This window comes from Ursus maritimus, unplaced genomic scaffold, assembly GCF_017311325.1.
Source record: "Ursus maritimus isolate PB19 unplaced genomic scaffold, ASM1731132v1 scaffold_16, whole genome shotgun sequence".
In the NCBI taxonomy this organism is placed as follows: domain Eukaryota; kingdom Metazoa; phylum Chordata; class Mammalia; order Carnivora; family Ursidae; genus Ursus; species Ursus maritimus.
In genome coordinates, this window is record NW_024424008.1 from 62320167 (window position 1) to 62342120 (window position 21954).

Consider the following 21954-nt stretch of genomic DNA (forward strand, 5'->3'; position numbering starts at 1 on the left):
TTAAATTGAAAAAGTAAAATGAAAAGTAAAAACACAAAGAAGCGCTCTTTGCAGTGCTTCTGAGAAATATGGGTGTTGCTGGCGCTCAAAGATTTCTGGCAAGATCTAGGAGTGTTCTACACCCTCTTCCGGAAGATTCATAGTATGTGCTAGAGTATTAAAGGCTACCAATAGTCCTGTGGCAAAGAAGCTGTTTAACTTTGTTGAACAAGATTTCCCAAACATATCTGAACATAGAAGATTATTTTCTTTCACTCTCCTTTTTAAAAAGATGCTTAACTGGATTTCAGAAAAAACTTCCTCATTTGCTTGCATCGATCGATCGATAGATAGAATTATTTTCCAACTTCCGTCTCTGCTCCAGTCTCAGTTCCAAATTCCCAATTTGATTGGTGTTACCTGGATCAGTGTCTCCTGTTGTGGCCACAACATCAAATTCAAATTATACCCCATGTCTGTTTGGAGCTCCCCAAGGGGGGTGAGAGTCGTCTTTAAGGAAGGCTCCTTGTGATCTGCTGTAGTGCATGTTAGCTGACACGTGGAGAGCCCGTTGACGCAGATGTTCACGAATGACATGCGGAAACCAAAGGACTTCTTGAGAAGTGACCACAGATGTTGGGGTACAAATAAGAGCTGATATCCAGCCTCCCTCAAGTGGAAGGTCACCCAGAACAGCCTCTGCACTGGGGTGGGAAGTTTGAAACCTGGCAGAGTGAATCCATAGTCCAGACGCATCTGGACCAGGAGCAACTGACAAGGTCCCGTGCTGGGGTGACACAGTTCGCCCCTGAAATTATCCTGGGAGGATTTGCATGTCAAATTAAAAATAGTGTTCTGGATCTGCCTGTCCTCGCGTCAGAATAAAAATGCTGAAACATCCAGAGCAGAACCTCACAGAAAGAGGCAGCTACCGTGCCTAGTCCCAGTCACAGGAAATAGCAGGATTTTGAAGACTCTTTGCAAGACTGTGAGATTTACAGTAGTTCCGCTAGGTGGCACTGGCTACACTCTTTTGAAAATGATGAAATGTTCAGATAATTTGATTAAGTCTCAGAACTAGGGCTCTGTTTGGTGTAGGATGAGGAACTTGGCCAAATCACCGGTGGTTTCATTCCTGACATTATGCCATTGATTTTCAAATAAGGTTTGTGTCCCTGCCACTCACCCCTCAACTGTAAAGCTTCCTTCCTGGAGTGGGAGTCAGAACCATGTGTCCTGCCAGGCCACTGAGACTGCGGCAAGCCCCTTGGAGTGAGAGCTTGTGAGTCATCACGGGCCCCTGGGTGACAGACTTGAACATAAACCACAAGATCCACAATGTGCACAGAGCTGCCTCGTAAAGATGGAGCGAGAGGGAGCTGACAGCCAGAGGGAAGAAACCCCCAAACTCTTGGGCCTACTTCCTGGGACACTCACCTCTTAGGGGAAGAGAATGCTTAAGGTTTCCAAAGTTTCTTTCTCTCACACGACTTAGTTTTGCTAATTTGGGGGGACTATTTTTTTAAATGATTTTTTATTATGTTAGTCACCATACAGTACATCCCCGGTTTCTGATGTAAGGCTCGATGATTCATTAGTTGCGTATAACACCCAGTGCACCATGCAATACGTGCCCTCCTTACTACCCATCACCGTGGGGGGACTATTTATACCTGATATTCTGGAGTGTGCCAAATGCCGATCTCAAATTCCTCCCTGCTCATAAAGAACTCTTACTTAACCTGAAAGGACAACATTATGCCCTAACATTATGCACCGAGAGAAGGAAAATTTCTCTTCCATACATTTCGAATTCATTAGACCCACTCCAGAATCAATCATTTAAAAATGTCACCACACATCAACTGAGTGAGAAACCATCGTGGCGTACGTGATATCCAGCCACTCTGTGAGTCCCTTAAGTCTCGGTTGTCATGGAACTGGGCTTGCGTGAATCAGAACCCACCTGCTAGACCTTAACAGTTCTTTAGAGGTGGAGGTCTCACTGTTCCCATATTCCTAGCTTCACGTTGGCTTAAAGGACATCATCCAAGCATCCTCAGCGATGTCCCTGCCTCCTGCACCAAAAACATTTGCAATCGGTAACTACAAGTGTGTTTTGGTTTGTTTTTTAGTATTTACATATTCTAGCAAGATTCGTTTACTTGACAGCCTTCCCTTTGCTTGAATACGCTGAGTGCCAAAAGCCCAGTACTGGTCACAAAGCAGTTCACGGGACCCTTCCAATCTTAACTGACAAGGACTTGCTGTCTGCGGTTAGAGGCATGGCCTTTCTGGGCTGTGGACCTGAGCCAGCCTGCGCCTCACTTGATGGGTGCCCAGTGGCTTGTGCCTATGTTTGCAAAGCCGTGCAAGGGAAGGAGGCTCCTGAGAGCTCTAAGTACCTCCGAGCACGCGGGGAACAGTGTGTACGCTTATGTTGGCCCTGGTTCTGGAAAGCTCTGGTCTGGATCCTTTCCAGCTGAGCAGAGGACTGGCACAAGGAGCCATCTGTGCCTGTTGCCATGCTCACTTGTCTGAGTCCATTACTCAGGCGTTATCCCTTCTAGGTGGGGTTCCCTGCTGAGTAGTTTATTGCCGATTTCAGAGGGAACTTCTGAGCAGGTCATGGTTTGAGCAACAGCATGGTAAGTAAAGGCCGAGGAAGCAGGGCAATGGGGAAGTGAAATGCTGGGCGATATTGTACAGTAACAGTAATGGAGGCAGGTATTTGAACAGCAAAATGACTCAAATTATGTGGGATTCCCTGGAAAATGAATAAGTCAGAGCTATTTTACTGGAATTGCATTGTGCACTCTGTATACATACCATGCCTCTGATTGATATTTACATTTAAGTTCAAAACATTTTCTGCAATCTTCCAATGCAGCAGATTTGGGGGTGGGGAACATGACAATATTGTAGGTCCTCTGTTTACTGAAGACGAAAAAATTAGAGGAACCAGTTAGACCATCGGCTTCAGGTCTTTCATTTTACAAGTAAGAGACTGAGGCCAAGAGAGAAGACACCATCTCTCCGAGATTGTACAGTAATGTTGGAGGTTGGTCCGTGAGAATCATCCCACCTTTCTCCTTCCGTCTTGCTAACTCCCCTGCCTTCCACAGGCCAGGGCGCAATGTGTTGAGACACCCATTGCTTATCAAGGGTTGTGAAATAGACTCACTTCTTCCAAAGGAGACCACCACTGTGATGGTGCACGGGGGCTGCATCTGCCTCTCTGACCTCGGCTAATGGCTGCACTCCGCCAGATTCTCCACCTTTGCGGCTCATCCTCTCCCCACAGCTGAGGTCGCTTGACCTGGACTGACCTTGGTCGGGAGCGATTGAGGGAGGCCCAGCTCAACTGCGTGGACTCAGGGAAATATTTTCTCTGCCAGAACAACTTTGGCTTTGCCTCCCATTTTGACAACCCAGTTTCTGTGTTTTTCTCGAGTTGGAGTCCCCACTTTTGCTACAAACAGTACCCCTTTTCATTCCCCATACCAGAGTCCCTACTTTTTAATGCTCTGTGTCCAGTGCATTCTGTTTTCTTTTTGCCAGATCTTGGGTAACTCAACGTTGGGTCCCCCTGTTTGCTAATGAGGGGCTGGCCCTTTCCTTCGGTGAAGACATAAGTACTGAGACAGATACATACAACTATCTCAGTTTTGTTTGGTCTATCAATTTTTCTTCCCTCTCTTGCTCTCAGTGGTCAAGCTGGCTTCTTCACGAAGAAAAGAGCTGCCAGCTACAAAGGCCTGCAGTTGCACGGCACCTGGGCACCACCACCCCCCCCCCGCCCGGGGGGGCCCACTCCCAACAGTGTCAGCCCAAAGCTGGTTACAACCTCTGCTTCTTCCAGCTCTGTCAGTGTCACCTCCTAGAACGTACCGGTTCTGGGACCCTCTCCAGGCCACCTTGACGCAGAGCCTATGCCTGTGCCCGACATCGCTGGCGCCCCTCTTCCTACCAGATTGTGCCTCTCTTCCTTTCTCTCGCTTTGTTTGGCAACACAGGTAGGGACGCCCAGACCTATAGGCCATCCACACCCACCGCATCCCGTAGCCCCTGGGCCACCACTAGGACGACCCTGTCATTGGGGGGTCCATCCTCGGTAGGTCAGCCAGTGGAGGAGGCCCATCCTGGCCTTAGCGGCGGGGAGTTCAGGGGACCCATGATCTAGAGCAACCCTGTGCGACAGAAATAGAACCAATTCACATACGTCATTTTACATTTTACAGATGCATCATTAATCAAACTAGAAAAAAACAGGTAAAATAAGCTTTAGTGATATGTTTTATTTCACTCAATATATCTAAAATATCAGTATTTCAAATATAATTAAGGTTTTGAAAAATTAATACAGAGATATTTTACATTGTGTTTTTCGTACGAAGTCTTTGGATCCCAGTGTGTATTTTATACTTACAGCAAATCTCAATTCTGATTATAGCCTCGTTTCCTGTGCTCAGTAGCCCCCTTTGCGAGCAGCTGCGAAGGACACAGAGCAGGAAGGAGAGGACGTGGGCGCCAGCGGTCACACCCCTGCCCCTTGGAAGACAGAGGAGAGCAACGGGGACCCTCCGTGTGTGGTACTGTCGATCCCTTCACTTTCTCTGTAGCTGTTAGCCGCCTTTTGTCTTCACTGTATTCCAAATCTAGCCCCGACCTCGTGAGAACCCTCAGCGCCCCCTCCTGCGTCCTTCCATTACTGCAGCCCACCAGCCCTTTGCCATCTCCCTCCCAGGTACAGATCGTGGAGGGGTGGTGGGAGGAATCCACCCTGCGCAGCCGTCTGGCGTGAAGTCCACCCCGGCGAGGATCAGCGGGTGGGGAGGCTGCCCCCAGCGGCCAGAGCTGAGAGTATAGATGCACAGGTCGCCATCTGTGGAACACGGTGCCTCGGGGCAGCACCTGCCCTGCCCCTGGGACAATGCCGTGCGACCCGCACAGAGACTCAGCCTCTCTGGGTCTTGGTAACAGACATAGTAACAGTGACGGACCTCCAGGCTCTCTGGGGTCCCACAGCTGTTTAAGTGCTTGACGCGTAGTGATTCTCTATGTTCTTTGCTCCTTTATACATGAACAGCCAAGCACAGAGACACTGAGAGCCTTGTCCCGAGTCGCACAGAGGGTGTGCAGAAGCCTGGGGGTCTGAATCCACATATTCAAGCTGAAATAATGCCTGCGTAGCACCTCGTAGACTCCTGGGCGCATAGCAGGGACAAGTGACAGCCTCCAGGGCAGCGAGGAAGAGCTGGTCGGGGTGGGGGGACATGCAGCGCGACCTCAGACCAGAGCTGAGGTCACACTGTGGGTTTGCAGCTGGGAGTTCTCCACGCATCCTGCTCACACCGTCCGGGGGCCGCTTCCCATCAGCGTAGTCCAATGACTCAATGTTTCTGTATATGTTCTGCTTCTGGAGGATACGGAATTCTGTGTTAGAACTTCCGAGACCTTGTGCTACAGAATCAACACTAAAAACATCAACATCCACTTCTTCACAGTCACTGAGTCCAGCCTCCTTCCAGTTCTGGGCGGAGTGAGGCTTCTTCCTGTGGTGGGGAAGACCGTCTGGTCAACCACTGTCCTGTCCATACCACGAGCGGGGATCAGCACGGGAACACACGAGCTTAGACGCAAGGAAGAGTACCCAGTACGGGTCTACTATTATTCGCCCGTGAAATGCATCTTAAGGCTTATTGGAAGAAATAGTTTTCCTTTAGGAGAGGTCTTCTTTAGGCTAGTTTCAAATGTGATCTGCATTTCCTAGAAGTCCCTAGGGGAGAGACCCAGCGGCTTCTCAGTTGTAAGGAAGATTAGCCAGTCATCAAGGATTTCTCCCAAGGAAGGGCAAGGGTGAGCTGGGATGTCGGAGGCACCTCATTCTGGGGCATAGCCCAGCGGAGCCTATAATCCTGCTGCGTCCTCAGGACAGGCACGAGCGGGAGCGTTGGCAACCTAAACCCATTTCCTCCTGCGCTCATACCCCACAGCCATGCCACGTGACTCCATCGGCTGAAGCCCACATAGTCCTATTTTCCAACCACGTGCCTGACTTTATTTCCGGCATCAGCCACTGAATCAGCTCTGAGCATTCATACCGGAGCCGAGCACACCAAATCCCCTGGGTCTAATCCCATTGTTTTAAAACCATACGGCGTAGATGTAGTCATTCCGTGGATGGCACACTCACATGGCCTCGCCCTTCGGGTCCAGCAACAGGCCTGTCTCCCGCTGTCTGCAGGATGCGCTGGCCCATCTCTTCGCCCGTCTCCAGCCTGAGCTGACAGCTGGGGCCATCAGTTCCTGAATTCCACCTCCTTGGAAAAGGAAGAAGATATGTTAAGGTGTTTCTTTTGGCAGAATAACCACTGATGATTCTCTACTTAGTGAGAAGGATTAAGACTTTGGTCCCGGGGCAGAAACACACCCTGTGGCAGTGTGTTTACACCCTCTGCATGCCTGTTCCCAGACATGATATCACGATCGTCAGAATTGAGTCAAGCGTGGGAAGGCCCTCGGTCTCTGCCCTCGAGACTAGTTCCCATAGTCAAAGCGCTGGGAGACAGGCACACTACCGATGATAAGACCGTCGCCCAGATTCTTAGAGTCAAACTTAGCTTTCAGAGTTTTGTTCGTTGCTTCCTCTTTGCGACACATAGTCATTCTGTGTATACAGCAGACGACTTCTGCTTCCTGAAGTTGTTGGTGTATTTCTCAGAGAAGAAGTGAAATGAGGTTTAGTGTAAAACTGGGCCAAGCCACCCAAGCCTGGGGGGTGGTCCCTGCAGCCTGAGCTACGGCGAGTTGGTGACTGGATAGCATCATCTCCAGGCTGGGCCAGTTGTACGGCCTTGAGTGCATCTGGCAGCCAGTCATTCTGTTCAGAGAGGGTCATATTGACCACAAAGCTTCCCAGGTTCCTGGTCCTCTGACTCAGAAAGACCCTTGTATCTGAGGTGCTGCCCACTGGCCTGCAAGAGGGTCTTGCCCACAGGACACAGGAGTTACAGGGGGAGGGAAAGAAGACAGGGTACGGGAGAACATGAGGGTCCCTGGGGAAGAGGACGACGGTGCTGTTGGCAGCTCTTTATCCTGCTGTCAACGGCTGTGCCCACAGGACGCTGGGCAAGTGTGTCTGCCCCAAATCGGGCACACATGGGAGGCATGGAAGTGGGACGTGCTGTGTATATGCTCGGCAGGGGGAGGCTGCGACCCTTTAGTCCTAAAGCATGGGCATCGGGAAGGGTACCCACATCCTGCCATCTTCTCCAAGCCGAGGGCAGAGCTCTGTGCGTGAACCGGCTTATTCTTCCCCACACGTAAACCCAAGTTACCCTCAAGGAGCTACTGGTAGTCAGTAGGAAAGAAGGAAGGCGCAGCGAGCTCGCTCACCGCATGTAGAGCCGAGGTACTTCATAGAAGAGCACCTTCCACGTTCCCGTAGTGAGACATGCTCCGTCCTTGTAGTTGTCAGTAGTCCTGCGAAGCCTGTTCCTTTAGGGCCCGCGACTTCTGCATCAGCGTCTCTCGGGTGTTACAGCAGGGAGTTCGGGAGAGTTCTGTTGTTACATGACGGCTGGGCCTGTACAAACTTGACAGAGAAAGTGGAGCCCCGGAACAAGCTGGAGCTGGTCATTCACTTGTGGTTTAAAAAATGACTAATTTATAGGAAAAAAGAAAACCAATTACACTATAAGTAAATTTTATTACAGGGAAAAGTTTTAAAGCAAATGCTTAATTAATAACCCGGGCTTTCTTGCTCCACGCAGCAATTCGTGGGGGGATGGGGGGACCTGGTTTGCCGTCACGCTCCTGTGCTAAGTGTGCTATGACCCAGAAGATTCAGAGCAAGATGATGAGGACACAGACGCAGTTAGTCCTTGGACAAGGTGGGCATTAGGGGCACCCACCTGCCCCAACAGAAATCTGCATATAACTTTTGATTCTCCCCCAAAACTTAACTACTAATAGCCCAGTGTTGCCAGAAGCCTCAGGATAACATGAGCAGTCAATGAACATGTATTTTTTTTTATTATAAACCATATTATAAACCATATTCTTACAGTAAAGTCAGCTAGAGAAAAGAAACTGTAATTAAGAAAATCATAAGGAAGAGAAAATACATTTACAGATGTGCAGGTGTATTTACTGAATGGCAGGCAGGTATGGGAGGGCCGCTGGGGCTGAGCCAGGACAGGGGCGGGCTGGCGGGCTGCCGCCAGTATAGCTGAGCCCGCCTCGCAGCTGCGGCCTCCCGAATGCCCTCCTGGAGGAGGGTGGAGGCCTCTGCGCCCCAATGCAGCCCCAGCGGGTCAGGAGGACCCCCATGCCCTGTGCAGAGCCGGCTGGCCCCTGGGCGCTCTCCTTGGCTACAGTCCAGGCACCCGGCAGCCTGCGGCCCTGCCCCTCTCCTCCCCAGTGCACGGAGGACAGCGTGTGGGACCCCTGCGGTCATGGCCTAGTAAGATCCTGGGAGCCTGGGTGCGTGGCTGTGAATAAAGGCCTTGTTGCTTCTGTCAACTCAAAAAAAGTGGGGAGTGCCTGGTGGCTCAGTTGGGCATTGGACCCTTGGTTTTGGATCAGGTCATGATCTCAGGGTCCTGGGATGAAGCCCCTCAGTAGGGCTTGACTGGGCCTGGAGGCTGCTTAGGATATGCTCTCTCCCACTCTCCCTGCCCCCTCCCCCCTCATGCACCTGCCGCAAACTCGCGCTCTAAAATAAATAAATAAAAGTGTGTAAGTGGACCCGTGCAGTTCAAACCCGGTCCTTCAAGGGTCAGCTGCAAGCCCCTAGTCTAGTGGGGCTTCAGGACCTCCTCCTCTTGCGGCCAGCAAGCGTTAGTGGAGTGTGTGAACCTCGCCATTCCGAAGTCTTGTGGGCACAGCAGAGCACAAAGCAAGAAGGGGCATGATTGACCGCACTTCCCTTCTCCGACCTCACTCGCCTCTTCCTCTGTCTCTCATTCGTTCACTGCCCTTCCGCCGCCTGGGTGCCTCTCTGCTCTGCAAACAAAACAGCTCGTTTCCACCTCCAGATCTTTGCACCTGCTGTCCTCTGCTCGCCTATCTCCCTCGGCTCTTCCCACCACGGGCTCCCGCTGCCTCTTACCACCGAGCCCCAGGCGAGCCGACCCCAGCGGTCTGTTGTGTTTCCTGCAGATCCTACCCGTCTGGAAGCATCGCTTGTTTGTGTGCAAGGAGCTTCTGTGAAGACAGGTGGAACCTGCCTTAGTTTCCCCGCCCGGCCAGGTGCACAGTACACCTTCCATGGATGAGCTGTGCGTTAGGAAGCCGGGTCAGTATTTTGCTATATGTTTTGGACTTCACTTAAGATTTCATCTGAAGAAAGGTATCCGCATTATATTAAAAATGCAAAGTTTTAAAATCACCGATTCTGATCCTTAAGTCCCCTTCCATCTTGAATTGTGACAGTGTCTGATGCAGCGTTCGCCTCTCCTGCTTCCCACAGCCAGATTGATTTCCTGTTACTATTTCTACTAAATACTTTTGGAATCATCACCCAAATTCAGAGCTTCGGAGTTATTTTTAACAGTTCCTCCTTCTTCCCCTTCTCCACACAACTGGTTACCCAATGGTCCTAAGTGCCTTCCTCATCCACTTCTTATTTCCGTTCTCCAAGGGTGTGAGTGAGCCCAAGGGCAGGGGTCAGGACCTGCTCAGCCCTGGCCTGGCCTGTTGCAGTGGCTGCCACACCATTCTCCCTGCACAACTCCTGCCAGCCCGTTACCTACACAGCGACCGATCACCTGCTGCTGTGGAGTGAATCTCAGGGACCTGCCCACAGCTACTCCTGTCCACCACAGCCCCCCCCATGGTCCTGTACACAGGGGTCACCGGACCCTGGGACACGGGACCCCCACTTTCCTGGCTAGGCTTCTCCAGCCCAGGTTGTGGCCTCGAAGTCTACTGGCAAAAGAATTTTGTCTAATAGGTGGCCGTGGTTAATCCGGTGTTTCCTCCAGGGAAGTGAAATTGCAGGATTTGAGGGAATCTGCAGACATCAGTTTGGACAAGAACGAAGAGGCACAGAAGGGGTGTTGGGCGCAGAGCTCGGAGGCAGGTCCTTGGCCGCTCAAGAGAAAGGGGCCGTGGAGGAGGACGAATGCCTGATGGATGTGCCGCCTCCTCCTGGAAGCCCCCCTCCTCACGCCAGACAGTTCATCTGCCTCATGAACCCGGCACTCAGGCGCTCTGTTTTGTCCTTATTCCTCCCCGCACCACCGAGAGCTCTTTGAGGGCAAGCGGTACAGGGTGGCACTCTGGCTAAGGGTTCTGGGTCGTCCACAGAACTGAAATAAAGCTGCACTTGCCGACATCCAAAAGCACAGATTCCAGCACCGTCCTGGCATCTCAGGAGGAGGGTCCCAGTTTCTCTGGGAGGCACCAGCCGCAGGATGCTACTCGGCTGCTTCCGAGGTAACGTCCCCCACCCAGGAGGCAAACTCCAGGAGGAGAGCCGGGTTCTCTTGGCCTAAAACCGTTGGCCACACAGGGCCTGAACTGGACAGTTCCACAGCACAGGGATCCCAGGGACAGGGAGACAGTGCGGCTCCGTGCAATGGGCTGCTTTTTACTACAAGAAGGAGAAAGGATGTTTTGCAAACAAAGCAAGAAACCTCCGCTACTTGACAATTATTTGCAGAGTCGTCTTTGTCTTCTCCAAGGAGGCGAGTAATGCATTCTCCCCTGGAGGGCAGGGTTCCCTCACTGATTTTGTCTGTTTATGTCTGCCGCTCCCTGAGCACAGCGTGAGCCGTGAGCTGGGCCGAGTGTCCATCCTGTGCCCCGTATCACCTGATTTCCTTAGCAGAAGTGCTATTACTAAACTCACTTTACTGGTGAGGAAACCGTAACTTAAAGAGGAGACAGACTTTCTTAAAAGCACAGTCAGGAAGAAAGACAAGCAGGGCTCAAACCTTGTGGAACCCCGGAGCTCAGGCTCTTTGCCACCCCGACGTGCCGACTCCACAGTGCAGATGATTGAGGCCCGTTTCTAAGAAGTATGCGTGTACAAGATGGCCGTGAGTGATCGTGCAGTCCTGCACACAGCTGCACGTGAAAGACCTGGGCACGCGAAGACACGCCACCGAGAGGCAGGTGGGCAGTCGAGAAGTGGCCGTGGAAAGAAGGGAGCCTCGTGTGCAAACTGCAGGCTACCTGGTGGGGTCAGTCCCAGCGTCTGTGGGCTCAGGGACAGCCCAGGGTGTAAACCATACATGAGCCGTCTACAACGAACTTCTGTGGACTGTCAGCTTCTGTGCGAAGAGAAGACAGGGTTATAGTGACTCTTGCACATAGAACAGATTGAAATGTTATAAAACCATCAAGTTTTAAATCAGTGTGAGGTTCACGAGAAGCTGGAGGCTGCCTCTACTCTCGCGGATTGAAGTTGGTGAATTCCCCCGCCACCCAGCTTGATGCCGCATGATGGGGTCGGAGAGAATCCAAACCCACCTGGTTCTGGCAGTCCTCATGCTTTTAGAATGTGACTTGTCCCCAGAGAAGGGAAACTGCCCGGCTTTTCACATGACTTTTGGACACACGCACCACGGGGACAAGTGTGCCTCGAGGAGCTCTCAAGTGAGTCCCTCGTGCCCCTGGAAGGCAGACCTGGGGAGGGGCAAGGAGGCGTCCTGGGCAAAACTGACCTGAAGTGAGTGGATTCTGAGTCCTTCTGGGGATCCAGGTGACCCTGGCCTGGGCACTGGCCTTCACAACAGAGAGTCATGGTCTTTCCCCTTTCGGTGTCTCATCAAGGGAATCTGAGCCGAGGGTTGCAGGTGCACGATGGACAAACCTTTTTAAAAATTGAAAAGAGAAAGAAAAAAAGAGTTTATTGGAGCCCAAGTAAGGACAGGTGTCCTGGATACACAGTTTTCACAAAGGAGAGAGCTCAGGGCAGGAACATTTGGGCAGGCTTATATATGGTTTTTCCATGAGGAGTTACAAAGTATCCTGACAAAGGACGTTCCGGAAAGTTACAGACTTTATCTTACGTTTTTACTGTGTTCAAATATGTTCAATTATTATCTTATGGGAACCAGGGAGGTTTTTTGGTTTTTTCTTACCTTTGTATTTGGAATGCTCCTTTTTTGGTTCTTTTTTAAATGAAGCAGATGGACAGTGTGCGCTCAGGGCAGAAACAGACCCTGAAACCATTGAGGTTTTGTCGGATCATTTTGACCTCTGTAAATGCGTCCCTGGGAGCCCGGGAGCAGGGCCCACCAACATTAAGAGGAGAAAATTTCCTTTATCTGGGTGTCCTTCATGAGGAGCTCTCCCACATCTGAGGGAAGGGAGCAGTTTCCATGGAACCCTGTGGTTTTCTCCACACCCTGACTCATCCACTCATGTCCTAACCCGGCCTCCACGCCGCCCTCGGCTCTTCTCTGTGATGGGAAGTTGAAATCTTCATTCCTTTCTTCATCCCTGCAACACTGACTGGTGGTGTTCAGATTTTAGTGTGTGTCTTACACGGGGTCCTTACGAGAAATGCAGATTCTAGGTCACGCTCTGCACGCGGTCCTCACGCTGAGACACGCGCATCCCGGTTCTCAGTCTGGGATGTGGCTTCGTACCCGCCTGAATGTTGCTGGCCCGGCCTGGGCTTCTCTCACCTCCTTTCCCTGATTAGATCATAATCTTTGAGATCGGGAGATGCATGTTTTCTCTCTCTGGTCGCCCTGAGGGAGTACCTCACATGCTTACAAATACACATGAGAGGTCCCTATCTGCCGGAAGTCGATAGAAACTTCTTCCATTACCCATCGTTTGAATGTCAGGATGGGGTATGAACGAGAAAGAATTGTCTTCTAGGTTGAAAGACCAATCAGAAGAGAAGTAGACAAGGTTTTCCAACTCAAGTTTATACAGATTATTCAAAACACCAGGAAAAAAAAACAACCCAGAAGTTGGAATTTTAAAATCTTTTTGTTTTCTCAGGCATATTTTTTATTAATTTTACTTAGAACATTATCTAGAGGTGAAAAATGTTGCCTCCTTCTTCTTTATACCTAGCTCATATCCATTGCTTTCTTTCATTAATAATTGATAGAAAAGCACAATTTCAGATTAGCTCCAAATTCGTCAAGAGTGCAAACACACACCAGAGGCCAAAGTCAGGTACTACTCAGCGGCCTTCGTTCAGGGAGGAGGGAGCAGGGCCTGGCTGCTTCCTCCGTATTTAACGATGTGTCCCTCCTTGTCTAAAACCCATCAGTGTTTCCACTTAGTTCTCAGGACTTGGTGCAGACTCGGCAGCGTGGCTTACAGACAGCACCTGGTCTGACCCTGCATCCCCGCCTGCCACTCCAGCCCAGTCTCTGGTTCCGAGGCCCTCCATCCCCTCACATCCCAGCCCTTCCCACATCCTCGATCGTTCTGCCTTCAGTTTCTTGAAGGTGCCATCGTCTGTCTCCTATGTGGCCTTAGTATCTCCATTTTTCCTGGCCCAGCTAACTCCCTCTTCAACACTCAGGCCTCATTTCAAACGTCACTTCATCTGGGAGCTTCCCCTGACCTTAGGTCTGGGTCAGGGACATGACCCTCCTTTGCTCGTTACAGTTGCCTGTTTCTATTCTGTACTCTCTGCAGGACTGTAAGGTGGGTGCGCGGCAGGGAAATGAAAGGTCTGGATGTGTATGTGCTCATGGACACACACGCATGTGCACACACGTATGTACATGTACGTACACATCGACCAGCCAGGAGGGGACGATTGGTCTCACTCGTCATGGCCCAGTGCCGTGTTTAGGTTCTTTCGAGCGCGGGGCTCAGGACCGCCCGGGGTTAGCCCACGGTGGGAGCTCGTGGTGAGGACGCTGTGGGCATGAGGGGAGGCTCGAAGCTCTGTGGGCACACAGCCGGTGCTGCCGTTGGGGCTGGCAAGAAAGGCCCCAACGTGGGCCCCAAACTTTAGAGAGTCTTGCATAACAAGAACATTGACCTAGAGAAAGTGCTTTTTTCTACCTGACATCCCAAGAAGGTGCTTTGAAATCTTCCTAGGCCCTTCAGTGAGCAGCACACGGGAGAAGAATGCACACGGCACATTGGCCCGCCACATCCATAGAGGCCGGGCTGCGGGGTGGCAGTGTGCACCTGTGAGCGGTGGGGGCTCAGGCAAAGGGGAGGTCTCCCCCAATATGTGCTGTGTGCGTCTCTGCAGACGAGCCTCCCCTGGTATCTTTCCTCCTTTGCTCCTCTCTGTTGCTGTCATGCAGTCTGGGAAGGTGCTTACAACTACCTGGAAATCTTGAGTCAGAAAAGGGACGCGCCGAGGGGGTCACCTGAGTGCTTGACCTGATGAGTCCTGATCCTAGGTTCGCACGGGGCCTGTCAGGCCCCAGAGTCCTGGCCAGAGCAGGTTCCGCCCCAGCTCAGCAGACCCACACTACCATTCATGCATACGGGGGACCAGGGAACGCAAGGGGATGGAGACAGTGCAGGGAGAGGCGGGAGTCCTCAGCCCCCTTGCCCTCCGCTCTGTGAGCCCCCATCTGCTGCAGGTTGTTGGCTGGCAGTGAGAGTGGAGCCATGGGCATGATCTGATTGATAACTTCTCAATATTTAGACATGGAGTAGGTGGGTCTCCACTTGGCTTCTGCCCATGGCTCCCCAACAATATTTCAGGTAACCCTGCACACAGTCTTGCCTCCTCATCAAAGACTCCTGTGCTAACTGACTCCTTGGAAGTGGTCATCCTCGCTCCCTCTAACTTTCTGTTCAGGGAGTGACTCCTCTTCTGACGGGCTTATATTGAGTCTCCTTCTGCCTGCACCAGCCAGCTGAACTGCTCGCGTTTGAGGGCCCCCTGAGAGAGGACCTGCCTGGCTGGCCGGTCTGTGTGGAGCCGTTCTGCAGGCAGACCTCGCGTGCACGTGTCCAGAGCCCGTCTGCCGGCCCGTGAGTGCCTTGGGTGAGGCGCCGCCTCTGAAGCACACCTGCGGCCACTATGGCAGGTCCGTTGTCCACAGAAGCATGGTGGCTTCAGCTGAGAAAACCCCTCTGGGCACTGGCCCTGCAGAGGCCTGGGGCGGAGGAGGTGTTCAGAGCTCCCAGCCCAGTACGTGCTGTCTCCCTCATCCCGCTGAAGCCTACTCTCACATTGATTTTTTTTTTAAGTCACATATGCAATTTTTCTCATTTCCACCTAAACCATGCCAGCTAAGAAAAGGTCCAAGAGTCTAAAGTAAATCATTCCGAGTCTTCTGCAAAAGAGGAAGGAAAAATAAGAACTCTTCCAACTTCAATACCAGATTTAGAGTTTTTCAGATTATTTAGAAAGGTGCGGTCTGCTATTTCTCTATAAATTTACTCTGGTATCAGCAATGCCTCATGTGTATGGGAATGATTTCATTTCCTCTACCGTGGCCAGCTATAGTCACCATAAAATTAAGATAGTGGGGGAAGAAACCCATCTGTATGTAGACAACAGATGAATTCCTTTTCATGACACAGTAGTTTGGGGCACTTTTCGTGACTGTTTTTGTAAAATCCACTCGTTAGGCTGGCCCAAATACGAGGCTAGCCATCTATCAGTGCAGCAGTCTGGGCACACGGACCTAACCAGCCTGCATAAGGTGGCGCAGCTCCTGCAGCTCTGAGTGCAGTGCTGGGCTCAAGGGTAAACCAGCGAGTTGACCCCGCTCTTTCCTCTTGCTTCACACGGGCTCCTCACGGCCTTCCCGCTCAGCAGAGGCGGTGGGACTGGGTAACGGGCGCCCCCAGGACCCTTCGGAGCCATGCTTCCTGACTCCCTTCAGCCAGTTCTACGGAGCATGGATGTGAATGGCACAGACTTCTGCGCAGACGACTGTCCCAAAGTCTTTGTGTCATGTTGGGGAAGGAGGAAGAGACCGATGAGAAAAGATGAAACTTAAGTCTCTTGTACATTAAAGAGTTCAAGTTCTCAGAGTCAAGAAGAGCTTCAGACATGGGGTTCTCAGCTCCTGTGATTCATGGGAACCAGTCCCCATGTTTCATATGCCCATCTTGTAGCACCAGCCTGCAGCGTCTGATGTCAAGGTCAGGGCGGGGATTGGCACATGGACATGTGTTACGATTCTCACGGTAACATTCCTGCTCAGGCAGGGTGGAAAACCAGTGATCTGGATGAGAGGTTTGCAGTTTGCTTTTATCCCCGCTCCACCAGGGAGGAAGAGCTCACTAGGTGACTTTGGGGGGAGAAGCTGGGCTCCAGGGGAACCCATGCAGTTGGCCACAGGCTCTCAAGGAAGAGCGAGCAGAATCGTGGAAGCAGAGTCGTCCAGCAAAGAAGTCGGCCTGACTTTGGACTTTGACTGCACTGCGACCCCGCCGGTGATGCGGGTCGGCTTCTGGTGCCCAGGTGTTGGGCATCAGCGTCAGGTGTCTTCGGGGTGCCACTCTGCAGGTACGATGGCGGCGATGTTCTTGAAAAAGTCAAAGCAAATTGGAATGCTACCCAGCAAAACCAGAAACCAACCACTTTTGATACAGGTGACAAAATGGGTACATCTTAAAAACAAAGCAAGCGAAAGAAGGCAGTCACAAAACGTTACATGCTGCCCGATTCATTCCGGTGCCTTTCCAGAAAAGACGAAAAAGCACGTAGACAAAGGTCAGATCACTGGTTCCCAGGGACTGAGAGTGGGAGAAAGGGGTTAATGCAAAAGGTGGAAGGGACTTTTTGAGGGAATGGAGATGGTGTGTATCCCCCCCCCCCCCCCCCCCGCCGTGTTTATTGGAGGTCAGTATGGCCCAGACGTTTGAAGCGATGTGTGGTTGTCTCCTGAAGTTCAACACGGGGATTTGGACTGTATGTTACACCAGAAGTGAGGGGTCGAAATGCTCTGGATAGAATGATAGATCCTGTCCCATAGGGAAGACAAAAATATCGCTGTGGCGGTCAGTGTATCTGAAGACAAAAGTGTCCCAAAGTGGGAGGAATTTATTTTATCCCCATTTTTTTTATTCTAGGAGAAAACAGACAACACACAATCCAGCCTCTCAACAGCTGTTGGAGGGTGCAGTACAATTGTGGTAACTGTGCGCGTTGTCATAGGCAGGCTCTGGAACTTGTTCATCTTGCATGACTGAACCCCACTGAGCAGCAGCTCTGCATTTCCCCCGGAAACCACCCCGCTACGTTCCGCTTCCGAGTGTGATTATTTTGACTGCCTCGTGTTGGTGGAGTCATGCACTGGTTGTTTTTCTGTGACTGGCTTGTTCCTCTGAGGTTTAATTGTCGTTTTGATTTGCGTTGTACTGGTGATTCCTCGTTGACGATTAATGAGCACCTGCTCATCTATGTGTTGGCCGTCTGTATGTCTTCTTTGGCAAATATTTATTCAAGTTCTTTTCCCATTTTTAAATTGGGTTATTGGGTTTCTAAAATTAATTCATTTGTTTATGGCTGTTGAGTTGTTGGAGTTCATTATGTAAACTTGGATGTTCACCCCTTCTCAGACATCCGGTTTGCAAGTAGCTTCTCCCGTTCTGCGTGTTGTCACCCATTAGCTCTTCCCTGTGCTCTACAGAAGGGTGTGTGTTTCATACAACCCTACCTGTCTATTTTTTTTTTTGCTTTTCTTGCCTGTGCTGTTGGTGTCAGATCCAGTAAATCATTGCCAAGACCCACGTTCTGAAGCTTGCCTCTGAGCTTTCTTACATTTGGGTCTAACCCACTTTGAGCTGGTTTTAGCATACACCGAACTGTAAGTTTCCAGTTTCCTTCTTTTGCATGTGGAAACCTAGTTTTCACGTCACCGAAGGCAGGGGCTGGAGATCTGCTGTGTTGCACTGTCTCCCCAGTCGGTTTGGGCAATGTTTGCTCCACATGAGCAGGCATGTGAGGTTGGGTGGATATGTGCTTACTGTACCTCCTGCTGTCTCTTTGGTAGAATGTCCTTCTTTGTCTTCTGTGTCAATGTTCTACTTAGAGTCTCTCTGTTTCTGATACAAATATGGCCACTTCAGCTCTGCTTTGGTTGTCGTTTGCCCAGAATATCTTTTTCCATCCTTCACTTTCAGCCTTTGCATGTCCTTCAATCTAAAATGAGTCTCTTGTGGACAGTATGCAGTTGGGTCTTGTTTTTTGATCCTCTCGGTCACTCTGTGTCCTCGGGATGGGGAGTTCCATCCATGCTCATTTGAAGTAATCATGTAGAGAAGGACAATGCCGTTGTCTTCTTGGTCATTGCTCTCCTCTGTCCTGTGGCTCTTCGGTCCCTCTCTTCCTGCCTTTCTTGGTGATTCATTGATTTTGTGTGTGTGTGTGTGTGTGTGTGTGTGTGTGTGCGTGTGTGGTATGTTTTCATCCTATTCTCATTCTCTTTTGTGTATCTTCCTGGGGTACGTTCTCTGTGATTATCATGGGGCTGACATAAAACACCTTATAGTTATAACAACAGGCTTCAAGCTGATAATAACTTAATTTCTGCTGCATACTTACCGAAACTACATTTTTACATCTGCCCCCCGCTCTCTGTTATTATGTCACAAATTACATCTTTCTGTATTGTGTATGCATTAACATATTTTTATAGTGAAAGTTACTTTTACACTTCTGTTTTTGACTTGTCTGACAGCATTGGAAGTGATCCGCACACCACTCTTACGTGTTTCTGGATTCTGCGTGCGGCTGTATGTTCGCCTTTACCGATGAGCTTTCCACGTTCCTACGCTTTGGTGGTGATTCTGGCTGCCTTCTGTTTCCACCTGAAGACGCTCAGACCTTTCCTGTGAGCGTCTTCTCTGGGCTTGCACATGTAAATTCTGAGTTAGATGGACCTGCCAGCTTCTTTCTTCAGGAGCCTGCAGTCTCTTGCTTCCTTGGGCACCTTCGCAGCTTCGCTTGACCCAGCTCTTTTGTGTCCGGCGGTGCCAAGGCTTCTAGAGTACGCTGAGTCCCTCTGTGTCACGCGAGACAAACGCTGGTCCCTTGGGCAGCGCCCTGAAAAGTCAGAATGTTGGACTTCCACTCCACTCTTCTCTTCCTCCCGAGAAGGGAACCTCTATCCACTTTACCACGGGTCTTCTGAGAGCAGCTCGCTGCCGAGCTGTCCTTGTTCTCAGAGGTTCCTACGTGTCCATGCCGCCGGGGCCCGTCTGTGCTCTGAGACAGGTGAGACAGAGGTCAGTCCCTTGGGAAGCCCCCTCAAAAGCTGGAAGCTCAAACACTCCCCAGATGGAGCCAGGAGTTGGGGTTTTTCTTCTACTCACTCTGCGCTGAGGCAGAGGGAGGCGGTATGGTGAGCGAGTGCTCCAAACCATCACCTTTGTTCTCAGTGGCCCCCAGCCGATGCCATTTCCCGTCAGCCGATGCCATTTCCCGTCAGCATCTAGAGTAGAGCAAGACAGAAGCCAGTTCCTCAGGCAGCTCCCTGAAAAGCCTGAACGTGGGAAGTAATGTCCAGTTTCTCTTTTTCTCCCTAGGGAGAAGCTGGGAGCTGGGAGTTTTCTGCTTATCCAGCGTGCTGGTCCAGGAGGAGGAGGTGCTGTGCTGAGAACCTGCCACGAATTTTGCCACTGGCTTAGGTGAGGCTGATTTTGTACTCACCTGGGATGCAGGAGCCACTTCACTGGTTTCTGGATTTCTCACAAACAGAACGGGTCCGTGTGTTATTCAATCAGCGTGTTCAGGTGGGGAAGGACAGTCTGGGGGGCCATCCTGCCGTCCTGCTGACACTACTACACAGACGGTTTATGTCCTCATCGTGGTGGTGGTTTGTATACAGTTGCCCAAACTCACCAAAATATACATCTTACCGCATGTAAATTATACATCCATAAAGCTGACTAAAAATAAATCCATAAAAAATTAATGTAACAAGAAAAATTTTTTTAGACCAACAGTATGGCCTAAACTGCTCCTAGATACTTCCCTTCGGTACTCAGCAGTTTATAGATCTGCCATTAAATTCCACTTAGAAATAGCATTGCATGGATAAAATTTTCTGACATATGCGCTTTGCTTACTTTTACTGTTTACTTCTCTCTCTTCTCAAGATTGATTCCAGCCAGACTCTGTATTTTTCAGGACAGTGAGGAAGTCATCATGTGGGGATCGCCATTTCTCAATAAAGAGAAAGTTGCATCCTATGTATATCACTGCGTTCTCGGTGCCCAAACAAATGTCTGATACGTCATAGACATTCGTTAACATTTCTTGGAATAAATGAGTAGAAATTTTCTTCTTTGGCATTGCTCTGTCAAAATAGTGGAGAAAACTCGGCCTTCGAGTCAGATCCTGTTTTTGAACCTTGAATTTGCCGGTTCGGAGCTGTATGGTCTTAGTCTGAACTCGTGACTCCCACCTGTGGAAAGGGATAGAATAATCCAGCACACATGAAGGGAGCTCCCCCAGCTAAACAAATCACAGCTTTCCGTTGTCTGAGTGTCGTTACCCAAACAAGAATTTTCATTGTTTCTTTTCACCCAAAAATCTTAATGGGCTGGTTACCCATAATTTGTGTCACTTCCAATCAACATTCAAGACACTTGAAATGCTAACTAGACTGGTTTTTTTGAAACTTGATGCTTCTCTCCCCAACCTGATGACATGACTCATTTCTGTTGCTCATGGTTGATGGAGCCTAGCAGTGCCTAACATAAATGCTGGCTTCTTTAATTGCATGTTTATAGCCATTTTCATGCTCTCAGAGCTCTCTTCTTGGCCAACTGGGAGCTCAAGAACCACATGAGAGCGGAGCCTGGGTGGAGGGGCCTCATCTGCTCATACCTTCCTCTGTCCGCTTTCCCTTCAAGCCTGAGGCTCACAGTCCTGCTTTCACTCTCCTCCTGCCTCTCATTCTCGTATGTCTTGAAGGTAGCTTCTTGTTCCTGCTCTGCTCTGCAACCTCAGCTCCTCATCCTCACGTTTTCCCGACACCATTTGTCGAAGAGACTGTCTTTTCCTCATTGTTTATTCTTTCCTGCTTTGTCAGAGATTAATTGACGATACAATTGTGGGTTTATTCCTGTGTTTCTGTTCTATTCCACTAACCTGTATGTCTGTTTTGTGCCAGTACCATACTGTTTTAATTACTACCACTTTGTAATATAACTTGAAATCTGGGATTGTGGTGTCTCCAGTTTTGTTTTTCTTTTTCAAGATTGCTTTGGCTGTCTGAGGCCTTTGTTGATTCCAAACCCATTTTAGAATTGTTTGTTCCAGCTCTGTGAAAAATGCTGTTGTATTGCGATAGGGACTGCTGTTGTATTGCGATAGGGACTGCTGTTGTATTGCGATAGGGACTGCTGTTGTATTGCGATAAGGATTGCTGTTGTAGTGCGATAGGGACCGCAGTAAGTCTATAGACGCTTCGCGAAGTATGTGCGGTCATTTTACTCTTAGCCATTCTGCTAAGTTGGAGTGCGGTATTTTGCTGCAATTTTATAGACTGATTGATTGATTGATTTTAAAGATTTTATTTATTTGAGAGAGAGAGAGTGAGAGAGCACAAGGAGGGGAAGTGCCAGGGGGAGAGGGAGAAGCAGGCTCCCCACTGAGCAGGGAGCCCAATGTGGGGCTCGATCCCGGGACCCTGAGATCATGACCTGAGCCAAAGGCAGACGCTTCACTGACTGAGCCACCCAGGTGCCCCTTCACTGTGATTTTAATGTGCCTTTCCCAATTATATGTTTTTATGTGTATATTGACCATTTAACTAATCTCTATTTTGTGAAGTGTCCTAGTTTTTTGCCTGTCTTTTTAAAAATTGAATTATCTATCATTTTCTTATTGATTGGTAGTTTTTTTATATACTCTGTATATGAATTCTTTGTCATATGTGTAGTATATAAATATGCATGTATATATTTATATGTTATATAAAAAATAAATAGATTAATGAATAACACAGGAAATTTAAAAGCCAGAAGAGAAAAGGTGGACAGATACCATCACACACATGAAATTTTTAGTGTTCAGAGTAATGAAAGACAGCAAGACTCCATAATATATAACAG

At 49.9% G+C, this 21954-nt stretch overlaps 1 long non-coding RNA gene across 1 annotated transcript in view; it reads left to right on the top strand.

The window, feature by feature from the left end:
* LOC121102861 overlaps window positions 1–21954 on the top strand; it is a 35400-nt gene that overhangs the window by 6087 nt on the left and 7359 nt on the right. The window contains exons 2-3 of the long non-coding RNA XR_005834954.1: window positions 4433–4571; window positions 19420–19521. This is a non-coding gene — a long non-coding RNA (uncharacterized LOC121102861). The remainder of the gene's footprint in view (window positions 1–4432; window positions 4572–19419; window positions 19522–21954) is intronic.